This window comes from Zonotrichia leucophrys, chromosome 4 (genome assembly GCF_028769735.1).
Source record: "Zonotrichia leucophrys gambelii isolate GWCS_2022_RI chromosome 4, RI_Zleu_2.0, whole genome shotgun sequence".
NCBI classification, from domain to species: domain Eukaryota; kingdom Metazoa; phylum Chordata; class Aves; order Passeriformes; family Passerellidae; genus Zonotrichia; species Zonotrichia leucophrys.
The window spans coordinates 32,819,780-32,837,734 of NC_088173.1; positions in this window are offsets into that span (position 1 = coordinate 32,819,780).

Sequence of the window (17,955 nt, forward strand, 5' to 3'; positions counted from 1 at the left end):
TATGAGCCTTGGGCAGAATGTCAAACAAAACAGTTATTTGCTTAGCTTGGGCTACCACCCTGCCTCTGGAACTCCTTCCTTTCAGCTCCTCTGCTTTGGGGACTATTGTAGGACATTGCCTGAAACTTCAGTAGGGAGCATCTGGACCTGCTTTGGACAGTCTTTGCAGATGTACAGGGCTGACTGGCCAGGGTCTCTCCAGCCTGCTTAAAGAGCTGTCTTTTGTGGTGAGAAAACTCTCTGTTTGGTGCAGGACACACCTTTGTCTACAGCCTGGACTCTTGTGGCTTTCAGGCTTCAGAGCTTTGTTTGGTTGCACATCTGAGGAAGAAATACTCTTGTGCACACACATATGACATCCCTCCACTTGTGCTTCCGGCTGCCCCTCAAACCCTCCCACCTCTCCCAGGGACATCAAGCCTGACACAAGCTGGACTAAGAGCAGAGCCAAAAGCTGTTCCTACATGCCTGTCTGAAGGAGCTTTTAAGGCAGATTTTCTGACAAATTTGGGAGCAAGAATAGTGTGGATCACCTTCCCAGATCAGCTACCTGCATTTTGCTTCCTTGTTCTTCTGTAGTCAGTCACTGATTGTAGAATATTCCCACTTTATTCTCTGCTTGTAGTGAGCACCAATAATTCCAGCATGCCAAAGTGAGCTTACAGGGCTTATCTTAGGGACCAATGGCTAAAAAGACCCATTGATAAGTAATATGTAAAAGACTGGACTGTGCAATTACTATTTTGCCATAATAATTATGCAGGATAGATTTTTTAAAAAATCTAGCACTGCAAGTATATTATTTTGTCCTTTTCTGGAAAAAAAAAAGAAGCTGTTTTAATGTTTGGTCCCCCTGGAGCCCCTTGGCTTTTTCCCACATCTTCCAGATAAGGAAATCAACCTAAATAAATATTTGGCTTGAGTTAAAGGTGATGTCTTCAGGGAAGGCCAGCAGCTTTGCTTTTCCAGGGAGGCCACTGGGATGCAGTGGCTGCTCCAGCTGTGGCTGCTTTGCCCCAGCACCTCCATTGCCCTCCCACCCCTCTGCCTTCCCTGCTCACATATAAACCCCTTGAGTCAGGGACCCTCTGCATGAGTGACCACAGGACTCGGGCAAAAAAGAGCTCCTGTCTTTCATAGAGAAATATGCTAACAAATAAAAAATATATGGCAGGAATCTTCCTGTTAATTCACTATCATTTGGAAGATGGTCTGTCCATAACCTCAGCATTGAGGCATCACAGGCATTGCTTTTATTTTCTTTGAGCCTGTTTAAGAGGAACACAAAACCATCAAGGGACAGATTGCTGTACTAACTCTGTAATATAGCACAGCACCACAAACATAACTCCACCAAAAAAAAATCTGTATTTTTGATATGTGAAATAATTTTTCCTAAGATAAAAGTTGATTTTCTTGGACTGTGAGATGGGATATTACCAGGGTTTTCAGCATTTGGCTCACAAATGACAAATGCACAGTGTCTGAATGGATTTTTCTGGGGGGAGTTGAGGGGTGTAAACTAACATTCTGAATTAGATTTTTATGAACCATGAATATGAGCATTGATAAAAAGAACCTTTTTAGCTCTGAGCTTTCCATGACTTTGCTCTTTATTTCCTAAGCTGCTTGTGACAGCTTATTCATTCCCTGAGATTGTTTATTCCTGGTAAAAAGAGCACACCCAAGCCAGTGCAGATATACATGCAGATAAGCAGTTTTCAACCCAGAAGGGTGGAGAGTTACTTCTAGAGGACCATGAAAGGACAACAGAAAAAACTATTTCATATGCACTAATCTGAAACATGCATAATTTCTGGAACGAGCCTCACGATGACTGAAAAAAAAAAACCAAACCCTAACAATATTAAAAATATTGAAAAATTCTGACATAGATAAAGCAGTAATTTGCCAGATCTGGAAATCCAGTGGAAATTGTGGATTCTGAGGTCTTGTGATACTGAGGTCTTGTGATACTACCCAGCCTTTTGTAGTAAAATTTTTTGCTTTGGCTTCCACGGTAGAATAACATAAAGGAAACAAGAGAAAGAGAGATGGTGTTAATGCAGTCTGTTGTAAAAAACTGCACTGCATATTCATTATCTGAATCAAAGGTGCCCAATTATACTTTGATTTAAACAAATCCCTCTAAGAATATTTGGACAACAGCAAGAAAATGTCTTCACCTTGAGTGTGCAGACTTACTCTGCACCAAAAATTAGCCTCAGTGTAGGCCAAAAGTGATGACCTGCTTGCAGTCATGTAGGGTATATACTCATGTATGGTAGAGAACACGATGGGCTATGGAAGTCTTGTGTCATATTGCTTTTTCTGCTCCACTCTATGACTCAGCAGCTCTTACCTGGAAATGAGATTGAGCTAAATTTGATTATTAATGAAAAATATTAGCATATGGCCTTGAAAAGAATTCAAAGTACCCTTTACAGCATGTCCTCTGTCTCAAGGCAAGAAGTGACCCACTCCTAGCACACATTTCAACATCCACACATCTCCTCCTGCTTTAGCATTTGTGAAGAAATTGCAGGCTGCAGTTTGTATAATTTACAATATTCATTGCCCAAGTTTTCCCTCCTGTCTCTAACCCAGGTTTGTTCAACTTGCTCTTGACAGTCCTAATATAATAACTGGAGTTACCTGAAACAAAAACTCTGAGCTCCCCTAATAAGCAGAGTGGGAACCACCAGCAAGGACTTACAAAACCCTGATAGCTGTTGTATAAATATCCAGCACTGTAATGCAACATGTACCAGTATGGCATATGGATCCCTTAATACTGGTTTTCCATCAGAAAAATAATGACCAACACATATTTTATATGATGACCACTACTACTAAATTGCATTAATTAATCTAAAAGGCAAAGAAGGTTTGTTTTATAAGTGGTTTCCTCGTGGTCATCAAGTTATTAACCTCTTTAGCTGTGAATGAAATTCAAAAGCACTGTTCACATCTGAAGGGTCTCATTTCACATCTGTGGAATGCAGGGAATTTCTGAAAGGCACAAAAGTATTAAGCACAGATGTGCATCCATTCATTATCCACAAGACAATGCATACAATACATTAGTCAGTCTTGGAAAACCTCTTGCCAACTGTTGATCTACAAGAGAAACCTGCAAATAATTTAGTGAGGATTGGCCTGTGGTCTGTCTATAGTCCATCTGTGACACACTAGCATCCGCTTGAGGGACTGCTGATGAACATTTTTAATTTATGCCTGGCTTTGCAAAATGCAGGGGTGGACTTAGCAGGAAGACCTTTACTTCTCCCCATGGTTACGTCCATGTGGCATAAGGATATCTGTCCCAGGATGTGATCCAGGGACAGACATCTCTGAGATGAGTTGGTAAGTGGGGACACAGTGAAGGGCTTTGGGCTGTAAAGCCCCACAGGGCACTGAGCCCTATCTGAGGCCTATCTATGCATTGAAGGACTCACCCATGCCCCTGGTTGCTGTGACTACACAAGTGATCTGGGAGAACAAGAGGAAAATCCAGGAATTTTCACACATCTCATCTGGGCCAATTAACACAGAATTATTGCTATTATTTTTATTTTGCTCAGAGATAAATTAAACTGAAAGAAAACAAAGATCTATAGCATGAGCTCTTTCACAGATGGAACATTCTGATCTTGTATTCCCTTCAGTATCAGAAGAAATATCCTCTCACTTGGTGAATAGTCTGACTAGGATGTTTAATGAAAAAGAAGGGCTTTTTCTCTTCTTCCAGCTATTCTTTAAGAGGCAGAGGCAGCTGTGTCTTCATTTTGTGAGAACATAGTCATTTCAGTATGCAGCAAGCATTTTCTGAGAATGCCTACAACTGGACAAAAGCAGTAGTTGGACCTTTTAATGCTTTGTGTCTTGGGTTTGGTTTTTTTCCTCTTTTCTGAGGGAATCACTATTTATGGGAGTAGGTACCACACTGTTAACAAAACCTCCAGGTCCATTCAGACTTAAATATGCCTTTGAAAAGGTTTGCACGGACAACTACTATGCTTCATTTTGAGAACACAAGATCTACAGCTGCTAAGGACTTCAGGGGCAAACAGCACTGTTTGAAGACCTTAATGTGTTTCACTTAGTTCCATGCTAACAGCTAGGTTGCTTAGTCATGTGAGGATGAGGGTAAAAATGTTGAAAGGTTCCACCTGAGGCACCTGGAGAACATAACACCAAGCAGGAAAGGTCCTGGAGGCATCAGGTACCTCCAGAGTCGAGTTGCAGCTTAGCCAGCTTTTTCAGAGCAGTTTGGAATGGAGGTTCCTAAGATGTTTATGGCCTTTTCCACTGCACTGGTTGCTGGTAGCAGTAGCAGTCAGATGGTTTTTGTAGATAATTATTTTTTTTTAAAAAAAGGATGGAAAATGCCAGTGGTGCCAGTTTTCTCAGAAGTTCTTTCCAAGTTTCTGAAGTGTACAGCAGTTGGCAACCTCATGGCCATTACTACCTGCAACTTCTTTCTCACTAGGCCAGCAGTGGGATTGAAAACCCAGGCTACAGCCTCAAAGCCTCTCATCACATGAAGGGACCTCATCCATTATCTTGGATCAGTGTCATCCTTGGCAGATTAAAGAGGAGCTGCAGTGTCTGCCTGCAGTACAACAGTGGGTAAATGGAGAAACCAGAGTAATGCTGACAATAGCTATGACTCTCCTTGGAGAGGATAGTCCTGAGCTGCTCTTGGGCAGGAAAGGATTACCATGACAGCCTGGCTGTGCCAGGACAAATGTTTTCCCCATAATTTCTATGATGGGGCAGGCCAGCTCTGCATCACACCCTCTTCAGAGCTCATTACATCTGGTTTTGGTTTTATGAAATTCTCAATGTGCTTTCTTGCCACAAATCCAGCCATGCAGTGGTGGCTATCACCAATGCATGGTTGTAGCAAGGAATTCTGTCTTTCAGGGGATGCATCTGCTACTCATTCCTAGGCAGTCATCTGATGCTGCTAGATTATATAATGAATTTGAATCTGGCAAGAATGAACAAGAATCCTATAACAAAAGTAGAAACCTGTTTCACATACTAGATCAAAACAGGCAGGAATGATGGAAAGAAACTGTTTCAAAGCTGAACTTCACACATTCCAGTTGCAAAGCTTGGCAGACTGTCAAGAGACTGAGTGGAGACTCTGGTCTGGGAAAAGGGAGTACCCTGTCACAGCAAACTCCACAACATCCCAGCTGATAGCCAATGGCACAGACCCCTGCTTGAAATAAGGCTCTCAGTCATGCATTAAAAAATGATGGTTTCTGAGGCAGCAGATGCCGAGTGTCAGCAGGAACCTGATTGCTCCTTTCCCTTGCTCCATCTGCAGCACGTGGCTTTTGGGGCTGGCTCTCAAGCACTCAGCAGAGGCTGACAGGCTGTGATTTATGAACTGTTATATTCCTCACTGTGGGTCCCAAGCCTGCAAGGATGGGCAATGAGGATTAGAGCTACTCCCAAGGCAGGGAAAGCAGTGACGAGCAGGAGGAGCCTCTGACCTGCTTCTTGGCTGAGCACTACTCCACAGCTTTATGGGAAAGCTAGTTCTTTGGGAAAGCCACTCTGGAGAGGCAGTGTGATCAAAGATATAAACAGGAAATCCTGAGCAATGATAGAAGGAGTTGATGCTGCACTTACTCATCTACCTTCAGTTTAGGATATCATATAATATGGACAACTGACTGCAATCTCCTTATTTTCCATCAGTTTCTTCCAGGACAGATGCACAAAGAGATTCTTCACTCTGCAAACTGAACAAGAAAGTGGCTCCTGCACATTTTACCTTCACTCCTGAATTCTCAGATGTGTATGTATGTATTTATCTGCATACCTATAGGCATGTTCACAAATTTTATATATTCTGCATGTTCCCAACATGCACTGACAGTTCTGGAATTATATTTTTTGTGCCACAAAAGGCATCTAAAATGTAATGGCTATGCCTTGGCCATTTTGTTCCAAAAGAGAGGAACCACAGTCCGTAAGACCAGGACAGTAGTGAATACATCTTTGATGCTGGTATTTTTCCAAGCACTGGTCCTTTTTAAAGAGTTATTCCAAGCTGGGGAATAGCACTAAACTTGAAAATACTGAGCTCTGTAATAGAGTTGCTGTATTTATTACTCTGATGTAGCTTTGGATTCGGGCTCTGATCTGGCATCTGTTTGAACCTCTGTGTTCTGTGTATGGTAGGAGAGAGGGGGAAAGAGTCAGGGTCAAACCACAGATCTGGGGTTTTCTCCATCTGCAGAGCTCCAGCTTCTCAGCCCCATTTGGGAGGGGGACTTGTAGCCTACAGAGTAACCGTGCTGTTGGCCTCTGGCTATGTCTCCTTTGCCAAAAAAAAAAAAAAAATCTCCTTACAAAATATACATAGTGATGAGAAAGAGGTTCCAAATACTGAGGAGCTCGTTGCTGTAGCTGCCCCTTGCCTATTGAAAGGCAAAGCTCAGCAGAGCTCAGAAGCGAAATCTGACTCTGAGTTGTTATAACCATGAACCATTTCTTTCTATGGAGCTGTGCAACAGACTGGAACTCGGGCAGTAAAAAGTGCTTGTGTTGCCACCCACCAGGTGTCTAGAAGGTGGTCTGCCACGCTCACATTCACTGAATTAATAAGGCCACTATACCTAGAAAACCCAGAAAGTGACGTCTGACTTCCTCATACAAGAAAGCAACATTTCAGTGCAACTCCCTCATATGGATTTTATAACCAAATCCTAATTACTGATCAGTCCTTCTCAAAAATCTGCTCTGAATCAAGTGCACATCAGAATACTTAACTGACAGAGTTAAAAAACATCAAATCCAATAATCAGCATTGCAAACAGAAACACAGACAACGTATGATTTTAGTGACTAATATGTTGCTGTTATTTTCAACTCAAAAGACAAAACATGTACTGTTTTCCCTGTGTGCAGCATATGAGAAAATCCAGATTATGTGCACTTCAATTTTCATCTGTTTCCTATCAAACAGTCCACTTGCATTTCACTCATAATGGTAAAAGCAAGGCTAAGCCATTCAGCAACTGACTGTCAATTCCTGAGCCTGAGCTTTAATCTCATCTCAGACTATGTCCTGTAACAACCAAGATAACACCTGAAAAATGATGGATCAACCCCTTCACTGTTCAGAGAAAAATGAGGTATTTCTTACTGTACTTGAGGAAAAAATATGAAAAACAGATTTTGAACTATTTAAAAGTGCCTATTTCTTTTAAACGTGAAGAATATAATGATTGGCATCTTACATTTCTATCAGGACACCCACTGGGAATTAAGTTCCATGTCCATAATGTAAGCTCCTAAATATATTGAGTACATCATGGAAAGATTGATACTTCTTTAATGATGACACTGCCAAGGTAATAAAACCTTACACCGCAATGTTACCTCTTAATACCAAAAATATACAGAAATAAACAAATAGAACATGTTGAGAAATTATACAGAAACTCTGTTAAACATTTTAAAGGGTAATAAAAATGCCTTTGGCCCATTAAATGCACTCTACTGACTACATGAGCCAGTGCCAAAAGGTATCAAAGTCTTTACAAAGAAAGAGAAATAAAAGAAAAAGGTCTAAGAACTTGGTAGTGTATGTTCTCACTGAATAATTAAATGAATGTGCTGGGCATAACCCAGGAAAAAGCATATGGGTCGTTTCATCTTACAGAAACCCCGGTGCACACACATATACATGTACACATTATGTAAACACACATATATTTATACCCACAAGCACACTTGATACGGGCATGAGAGCCCACGTGATGGTTTGCCAGGAATATGATACAATCAATTATCATTCTGCCCTTATCAATTCAGCAATGTAATTCTTTTGGCTTTCTCCAAAATGTAAAACTCCAGGGTAGATTCTAATATTGCATTAAGAAACCTGAATCACCTATAAAATAATCTTTTCCCTTTTCTCCATTGTTTTTACTTCAAGCAGTCGAGCAAGTTTCTGCCCAGATGCAAAGAAGTGTCCCACAGCCCCAAGCCCAGTTTCTTCTGAGCACTGAAATGTCCTGGGACATTGATTTTTTTTCAATTCTGCAAATGACAGATCCAACTTAGAAATAAGTATTTCTTATTTTATTTCAGAACTGATTTATGACTAAAAAATATTACATGTATTAATGTCTGTATCAATGTGTATTTTTTCTATCCCTTGTGCAGCAAATTCATGAGGCAAGATCCTAATCCTAGAACCAACTGTTATAATGATGCCTACTGTAAATTCTTCTCAAAAGTGAACTTATTATCTAGAGCTAACCACAGTTCCAAAAGCTGTTGTATCTCTAAACATGTGGATCTCTTTCTAAATGGCCATGTTTTTATACTGTACATATGGTTTTTTTATATTTTTATACTTTTTTTTTTTATTTTTTATAATGTACATATGCCTAGTTGAAGTAATGAGCACCTCAAACCTTGTGATTGCATTTGCTCTGGTATCTCTTTATGTGGCCAAAAGAGTCAGGACAGGCCCTATGTGTTAAACAATTATTGGAAAACAATATGAAGCCAAATGATACTTTCCTTCAAGCTTCTGAGATCATTTCTCTGCTTTACATCTTCCTTGTAAAGTTCATCTTTTATCAGAATTTCACATGTTCTACTATATGAAAATAACAACCACAATGAGCTGAACTCTCTGCCACATATAAATTGCAACCCATTAGATGTTGCCTCTTGAAAGATGACAAGGGACTCCTCTGTCATGTTATTCTCTTATTATTGTCTTTTTAAGGATCCAAAATACGTAAAGCATCTCCCAGAGTCACTCTAACTGAGTTTGGATCCTTTTAGTACCAGTTTTATAAAATAAATCACTATCTTCAAGTGAAAGGATTTGGGTAACTCTGTGCGGGTGAAGAGGAAATTGATGACTTGCTTGGAAAAATGCAAAGACAAAGGAAACACAGATGAAATTTTCACTTTGCTATTTGAAACAACCACAAAAGGTTGGGAAGTCAGACTGGGATTACTCCAGCAACTGTGTACACTCCTCTCTTTGTACAGGAATGGTAATTTAATCTATTTACAGTGACTTGTACCGTGACCTCTGGAAGGCGTCACAATAAACTCAGAAAGGATCTATGAAAAACATGTTTGAAAAATTCATATCTAACCACACGACAAAAAGTTTGGCTTCCTGTTTGAGACAGATGGAAGAGATTTCACATAAAGCCCATGTAGTTTCATTTTCTTATGTTCAAACCCAAAACAGCTGAGGTCTAAGTGACTTTAAATCACTGAATACTCATTTTTTCCCTTTACTTAATTTAATTTTTCTCTTGCTGTTGAATTTATGCATCCTTCAGCTGCTAAGCTAATATGTGACATGTGACCTTCAAGGAATTTTCCATGAACATTGCTATGTAGGGCTGGAGTCAGGTTAAAACAAGATGTACACACACATGGAGGCAAGAGTAAGCATCTCCCCTATGCTCATTCTAATAGCTTGAGCCAACTGAAATAATATTTTCCTGAAGAGTTTGATATGAACAGCACAAGCATAAGATTTCAGATTTGGTCTCTTATCCATCCATTTTTCTCCCGGCATGTTGTTGGAATTGTGTAAGTAATAACAACACAACATAATTGACAGGGCAGAAAAAGGGTATAATAAGGATTAGCAGCACAGATAGTTTCTTATCAGTCAAACCAGGAATAAGAATGTAGACATGAGTAACAATTTCATAGATAACATTTGGCAGCTGGTGTAAACCATGGGTAGGATGAATGAGGTGAACCTGGAATTATTGCAGATTGGCTCTTCTGTTTAAGCAGCAACTGAAGAGTTCATAACACTAATCCTGCACAGAGTGTTATCATTAATACACATAGTTCAACCTGCTAAGCTAATACAGCTCGCACTATCCTGTTAATTCATTTGCCAAGCTAATCAGTCATTAACCACTCTTGTGTTTCGTCATTTATTTAATTTCCACATTTTGTAATATTTTCATTCACACCTAAAATCATAGAAGGCTATTAATGAAATGAAAGGTGGTTTGATATGGTATTTTCAGCAACATTTCCTGGAAAATGTGTAAAATTAAATATTAATCCAGTTAAGTCCTTGCTTTCCATCAAGGAGAGTATTTCTCACACACAAATGCACAAAATTTTGCCTCAACGTGTGAAATTAAAATTATAATTCTTTGTCTTCTTGATAGGATCACAGGACAGTTCCGTTTGGAAGGCACCTGCTGAAGTGTCTGGCCTAGTCTCCTGCTGGAAGTGAGGCACACCAGGTTGCTCAGCGATTCAGAGATTCAGTTGGGACTCAAAAACTTGAAGGAATGGAGACTACACAACCTCTCTGAGCAACACAATATCCCAGTAAGATAATACAGTGCAATTAATTTCATGGGCAAATCCATAAGTCACATTCTTTTCAAGATGTACATCCTTTTACTATATATCCTCAAAAGCAAGAGGATGAAAAAGAACTGAGAAATATCCCCATCTTATTCTATTTTCATTTTTCACACATTTATTTTCTCATTAGTTGAATTTCATGAAACTTATCAGTGTGAGGCTTTTAGTACTTGTGATCCAAAATACATATGTTTGAAAATGAATAGGGTGTTTTTATAGATCCAAGATATTTTTCTCAACAGTTGCATCTGAACTTATCTGAGACCCCTGGGACTGCATAGCCTGGTTCCAGACGTGCCTCTTATTTGCCCACAGAGTGTGTAATAGCAATAATAATAGCACCAGCCTGGTGAGTGAGCCAGCCTGCTGCTCTCCCTGTGGCCTGCAGTGAATGAGCAGAATTGCTCAGCTATCTCCACTATTCTTGAAAGCAAAGCTCAGCTAGGCCATTTAGTCAACTCTGACTGTTCTGATTTTACATAAAAGATCACATATTAACTTCAACTCTTTCTGCTACAAGAACTTCATGATCTATAGCAGTTTTATACAGCACTTTTAGTTTGTTTTTTTTTCCCTGTGAGCTTGTGATAGTGTTTTGTTTCTCCCCAGTGACAGTAGAAAAGGACCTGATGAGGGCCATGAAACTTCTGCTGCATTGCAGAGCAGTTTTTAGGAAAGGTCTTGCTAGTTGGCTATTTTTATTTTCTGGCATCATTAGATGTCTGGAAAAATGCCCTGAAAAATTGAGTCCAGGCACATGGACTGCAGAAATTGTTATATATTAACCAGAAATTTCCTCTTTCCCCACCTACTTTTAAAATTTTTAACTGTGGAATATATTGAAACATGCAGAGAACTGTAAGACGGCCAAGAGGACTTACATAAAGCTCACTTAAATGGTCCACTTCTGCAGCAGAATAAATCAGAGGAAATATCAGCTAGGAAAGAGGATATCTAAAGAAAGTGACTGCAAACTGCTAGTTAAAAAAAAAAAGTGTGATATCCCTTTCAATTCCCCTTTTTCTGCTTTCAAAGAGCCACAGCTAATTGGATTGCTTTCTGAAAGACTCCCATCAAATCCACTTTACTCTATAGAAACAAACAAACAAAGAAGTCACCCTTTCTTCCCTTGGACCAGCACAGGATGTTTTCAGGCTGAGTACTCCAAGGGCAATGCAGTCACTGCACGTGGGTAACAAGCATCTCCTGGGAGATGTGACAAGTGCTGAAATGTGTGTGACAAACCCATTCATCTGCCCCCTGCGCCTTGCAGCCCAGCATCTTTTGTCTGTGGGGAGGAAGGGAGTGGAGTGCCTCCAAGATGAGGGCAAGGTTGGAAAGCATGATCAGAGCCTGAATGCACTGGCATCTGTTAGGAGCACAGGGAGTTGATATTTCTAGAAACTCCCGTGACCCTTTATAGCCACGTATTCCAAGAAAACTCCCAATATAGTTGCTATTGCAAACAAAGACTGCAGGCTTTAAGCAACAGATGAGCTAACCTTCCTGCCTTTTGGGGCATATTTCCTTTGGCCTGGAGCAGGCACAGCCACCCTGGTGCAGGGTGGGGAAGGGGACAGTGGGTGGCTCCTGTCCTGCCCTAGGGGCCAGGGCACAGGCAAGAGAACAGGACCTAAGTGTTCCTCGCTGGAACAGCAATCGTAGCCAGGCTGCTCCCACCCACCCTGCTCCCGTGGCTCCTAAAGCTCACCCAGGCTGGGGACAGCACAGCAACACTCTCCTGAGGTCTTGGCTTCACAGCTGCTCTGTGGCACCAAGGGACATGATCCTTTTTGGGTCATTCTCTGCCCAAGGACAGGCAGAGTGGGAGCCCCAGGAGATGCCGCACACATCCCAACCACCTCTCTTGTTCCATTATGTAGTGATAGCATTTTGGAAGAAAAAGCCCCACACTCTGCTGGCAATCCTAGCACCAGCAAGCAGGCAGAGCAACCATCACTTAACTGCTTTCCTCAAAATACCTTCTGAGCCTGAGTTTTGGCTCACCTGGCATTTGACTAATCATATCAAAGTCCTTACCTAAGCTTTGTTTCTATTTTTATTTCCCCCCTGTAATATTAGCTTCAGATGTCACTGTTTTGCTTACTTTTTAATTAAAGACTTTGACATTTTAAAGGCACTTTATATTTCCTATCTTGGCAATATTCAAAGGAGGACTACACAGATGGGCAAATAATCATATCAAGATCTGAGGCAGCACTTCCCTTCATCTTGGTCCACTTGGGTAAACCCACACCACATGCCAGTGTGAACTATTCTTGTAAAGAAGACAAGGGCTGTAAATCCTTGCTGAAACTTATTTGGGAAGGGTAATTTTGGGTATGTAAAAGTGCCATATATTAAATATAGTACAGGTGAAATTTGCTGGGAAGGGCTCTGACATTTCTAACTTAAACAGACGGTACCTATTAGAGAGGCTCCAAATTCTGAGCAAATGTAAGATAATATAATTTTATATATCATTTATGCAGCAATTTAACATGTAATCTCTTCAGAACAAAACACCAAACCCTTTTCAATTCCACAGTCTCTGGCCTTTAAAATTAAATAAATTCCCTTCAGTTACTCCTAGGTATTCCATGTACAAAGGCACTGTAATATTTTTTCTTATTTGTGAATGTGTTCTTAGACAGTGTCTTTAAGTGAGCTGTGCAAAGATGCAAACATTTGCTGTCTCCATTCTCCTTTACAAAGCACCTGCATCTGTCTTCCTCATGCTTTCCCCAGGGAGAAGGGAAGCTAGGAGCCTCACAAAGCAGCAATGGCAGCCTGAACCACCCCTGAAATGCAAGCATGATAAATGTGATGGGGCTGATCCTACCTTGGGTGGTCATGAGTTAGGAACCACAGCTACAGAACCTAGTTTTATTGAAGATATCCATGTCCTTCCTTGCCTTATTGCAAAGATTTTATGCCACAGATGGCAAATTATCCCAGCAAGCTCTGGAATATCGGTTTTGTTAGAATAATTTGCCACTGAATTAAGTTTCTCTGTAAACCTTTCATTTCTTACTATGCTCTAGTGGATTGAGGGGGCACTTGAGACTCACTTGTAAAACTGCAGGTGTCGGGTTTCTAGCACACAGTGTAATTCTCACAAGGAGCTTTAAAAGTTAAAGCCACTCTCCCACATGAAGGTGGTCTAATTCCTGACAGGTAAGTGGCTGCTTGGTCCCGTTGTACTCCTTTCCATGGCACTGCCTTTGGCTCCTCCATGGCACTGCAGAAGGAAAACCACACCCGCTAGTGGGGCAGGCTGGTGAACAAAGCCAAGGACATCATACACGGAAAAACCTCTCCAAGTCAAGTGGGGAAACTCTGACAAAACACGAGGGCTTTTAAGATATCCCCTAGAAAAACAGCAGCTGCTTTCTTATAAAAGGATGCAATGGTTACCAGCAGTTGCAGCCATCCAGGCCAAGCCCTGTGGCAATTCCACAGTTCCTGTCTCTGCTGCTGTGTCTGCAACAGAACCAAACCTAACCAGCTTCAGATGGCCTCTTTTCTCTTCACATCATCTATAAATATCCATTTCCTCCTCTAATTCCAGCATGAAACTCCCTTAGCTTGAATCTGCCCAGCTCTGGATCAGTGACATGGTTTAGATTTGACATCTTAGACCTCCGTGCAACAAGAACTGAGAGGTCACTGCTGCTGACTTGAAGGAAGCTTTGTTACTCCACAGGGTGTGTGGCACATGGACACAGACCTGGGAAGCAGCAGGATAGCACAGTCCCAATGAGTGCAGCTCTTCTGAACTATGCAGGTATTTAATTTCAAATACTAAATATGTCAGTGGTCCAGAACTAAAAATTGCCATTTGCTGGCTCTCAGGCAGCCACAGCTTTCAGGAGAAGATTCACACTGGAACTAGAATCACATGAGCAATTGTACTGATTCAACATCATTTACATTTGTTACCATCCTCAAATTCAGCCATGCAGTGTAATAATAATATTATGAATCACTTTGATAAAACCCATCTTGTACACATAATGACAAATGCGAGTAGCTCAGAAAATGTGCAGATTGCCTGGTCTGCACGCAAGAGAAGAGGCCTGCTCAATTTCAAAACAATAATAATTTTTAAAAAATGGTTAGGAATATAAACATTGATAAACTTGCCTTACAAATATTATTTTAAAGATACCTGTGACAGACTGCTTGAAGTCAAAGCCTAATACAGCAGTTATCTTCAAGGGGACTTTACATATTTAAGAGGAAGCATGTGCTTCAGGGCTTTGCTGGGTTCCTGGCACAATGTCCTAATAACAATCACCTGCAGTCTCTGCCTTATTCCAGCAGGCATTTCCCTGTCCAAATCCCAGGCCACAAATCCCAGAGTGCTGTAACAGAGCTGCTCTGAGTGACCAAGAATGAGAGAAGGGCTGCAGGCTGTGCTTTGTTTTACATTTTTATGAGGCAGAACATAAGGCTTTCTATTCTTTGCATACATATGCAGAGTATTATCCATATGACAACCATAACAAAAGAAAGAAAATTAAAACCAGACTTATTGGAATTAATACAAAATAAACAGTTTGCTTAATATCTCTGTCTAATTTATCGTATGACAAAAGTGGAGCAAATGCTTCTGTCTAAGCTTGGGGGTGGTGTTGTAGATTAGGAAAAAAAAAAACCCAAAATATTTAGCTTACCTCACCTGAAAGCAATCTCCTCTTTGATCTTGTTTTGCTTGAATTGCCAGCACCACTTCTTCTACAGGATCATCGATTCCTGCTCCATCTCTATTTGCTCTTTTCCATGGACCTGCATGGTACTTAGTTGCTGACTGGGGTTAAACCATGACAGATTTCTGTAGCTGCACAGACACAAGCCCTGTAAATTTTACACTACTCAGGTCATATCACTGACTGCTGTGCTTGGCCTTTGGTGCTAACAAATATTCTCTCAGATTTACTTTTACACCCCAAGCCTGTAACAGTTTGAGCTTTGAACCAGATGAAAAGCATTGATATAAACACAATAGCATCTGTCTTTGCTGTATGGATTATATTCCATTAGAAGAACATCTGTAAGGCTGAAAAAGTAAGACCCTGTTAGGTGGCAGATGGTGCCAATTCAGTCCTCTTTGGAAACAACCTCTGGTTACTGCATGCTCCACTGCTTGCATGGCCTGTTTTGGCTGACATGTTGATCCCAGTTCTTAAGGATGCTGGAACTCAGATGAACAAGCTCCCAGAAAGCCAATAGATAAAAACTAAATTTACACTTTTTTATTATTTATAAACACCAAACTATGTATAATTAGAGAAAACAGTCTTTATTATGCAGCATGTTAGTCTCATCTAGCACAATCACATTACCAAGTTCTTTGGTGAGAAACAGTGAGAACACTGATGGGTAAATATTTGTGTGGTTCTTGTTCCATTTTCTCTATGACTAAATGCACTCCTTTGAGCTAAGCTATGTCTTTCACTCCCAAACACTGAAAATGCTTGGTGCATTAGAATGTTCCCCAAGTTCTTCCCATGTGCTTTTCAGAGCCCCATCTCTATCCTGTCTCATGAGGGCCTACTGGGGCTGGACAGGCTCCAGGTGAAGGAAACTTGGACAAGGAGGGAAAAGCAGAAGCTCTGAATGCTTCCTCTATCTGTGGTCCAGGACACGAGCCTGGCTGAAGCAGAGTTGCCTGAGACTGCACAGGGTCAGCGTTTCACTCCCCCAGCATCCCCATCAGCCAGCTGTGGCACAGCAGTGCAGAGCCATTTCCAGCCACAGCTGGTGGTGGCCAGGGAAGGGGCAGGGTGTCCTTCCAGATGGACAGGAACTCCAAACAAGGCAGCACTGACAAAATGACAAAGGGGAGATCAGATCCTCAAGCAGTTAATAGTATCCAGCTGACACAGACTGTGCAAATCTATATAACCCATAGACCCAAAGAAGCAATGGATTTGTTTGCCCTTGAGCTGCACCAAAAAGCTTCCAGAAATGTGTCAGCCCCCAAGGCAGCTGGATGCCCCTTGCACAGGGACATGGGCTAGCTCTGGCACTCAGTGCCTCACTGAACAGCATTTTGAACAGCATTTGAAGAACAGAGGCTCCAACTTTACACATAGCAATACACAAAAAACTTCATGGTAGCGATTAGGTGAGATTTTGCAATCCATTTCATGCCCCTAAGTTATAATACTGCACAAGGATGCAGCAGCTCGAGGTGCATTCTGCTCTCACAGCCCCACAGAGCTGCTGTGCAAAATCTTCAAGTGGCCTTTAGCAGAGGTGGCCAGGCCAAGAGCTGAAAGAAGTTCAGAGATGCAAAGCCCTGGGGGAATTTGAGACAGGGCTGCTACCTACAGACAGCATAGAGTGGGATGGTGTAATTTGAAGCAGCAGCTGGCACTGTAAAGTTAAACACATCTCACTTCAGCCTCTGGGCAGCCCCAGATCAGCTTATGACAAAAAAGGTTTGGGTGTGCTTGTGTACATTATGAAGATAAAAAAAGCTATTTGACCTCAAAGAAAAAAGCTGTCAGAAAAAAACGTGCACAATTTGCTGACGAATATAAACGTAGAATAGAGAGGAAAAAGTCCCTTCCCATGAAGCTGCAAGGTCTGTCTGCCCCTTAGCAGCTCCCATATAATGATTTTAACTGTTATCCTTTGGAGCATCCTCAGCTCCTGACAGCTGTTTTACCTTGCCATGCCCAAATTATCCCACTTTTTCAGATCATGTGCTCATCAATCTTTGACAAGAAACAACTGACAAAACAGCCTGACTTGCACAAGCCCTTGCTCTGTTTCTAAAGTGTCTCCTCCTCTTTCCTCCTGTCACTGTGCCCTGAGTCCTGCCCTTTGCTGTAGCTCACTTCTCCGTTCTGTCTTTACAGTGACTGAAAGCACAATTAAAAATTTCTGTGCAGCACACCTTTTCTCCCCTCCAGGAGAAAGATGGGAGCTTACTGTACATACATCATGGCAAGACATGAAGGACAGAATAGCAAACACTGTCACTGTTCAAAAAAACTGATTTGAATACCAATTTCCATCCTGGTTGATTTTGCAGGAAGATGTTAAGAGTCTTCTTTTAACATGCCCCCTGAAAAACAAGTGATTACATTGACATAGACACATACTGATAAGAGTAGGCTCACACTTGCCCTCAACTGTGATTATCCTTGAATGTATACTGGTTTAGAAACCTAACATAAAGCCTCCAAAGACAGATTTTTGTGTTTCTGGTGTGGGAGAACAAAGGCTCAGGGTCACCAGGGTACTGCTGGGTAGAGGGAGGGGAGGTGACTGGCAGAGAGGCAGCAAGCAGGGTATTTGTTGGGATGGACTGGCAGGGTTTGTAGCTCCTGCCAGTGGCAGGACCTATCCAGGGAAGAAGCTGAGGTGGATGCAGGTGGCAATCCACAGCTCCCATATAATGATTTGAACTGTTTGTACCCTTTGTGTAGCAGAGCAAAGGATCACCACATTACTCCCACCACATCCCAGATTGTTATAACCAGTTTCATGGTAATGCATCATGATATATGAATAATGATGCAGTGCTGCCAC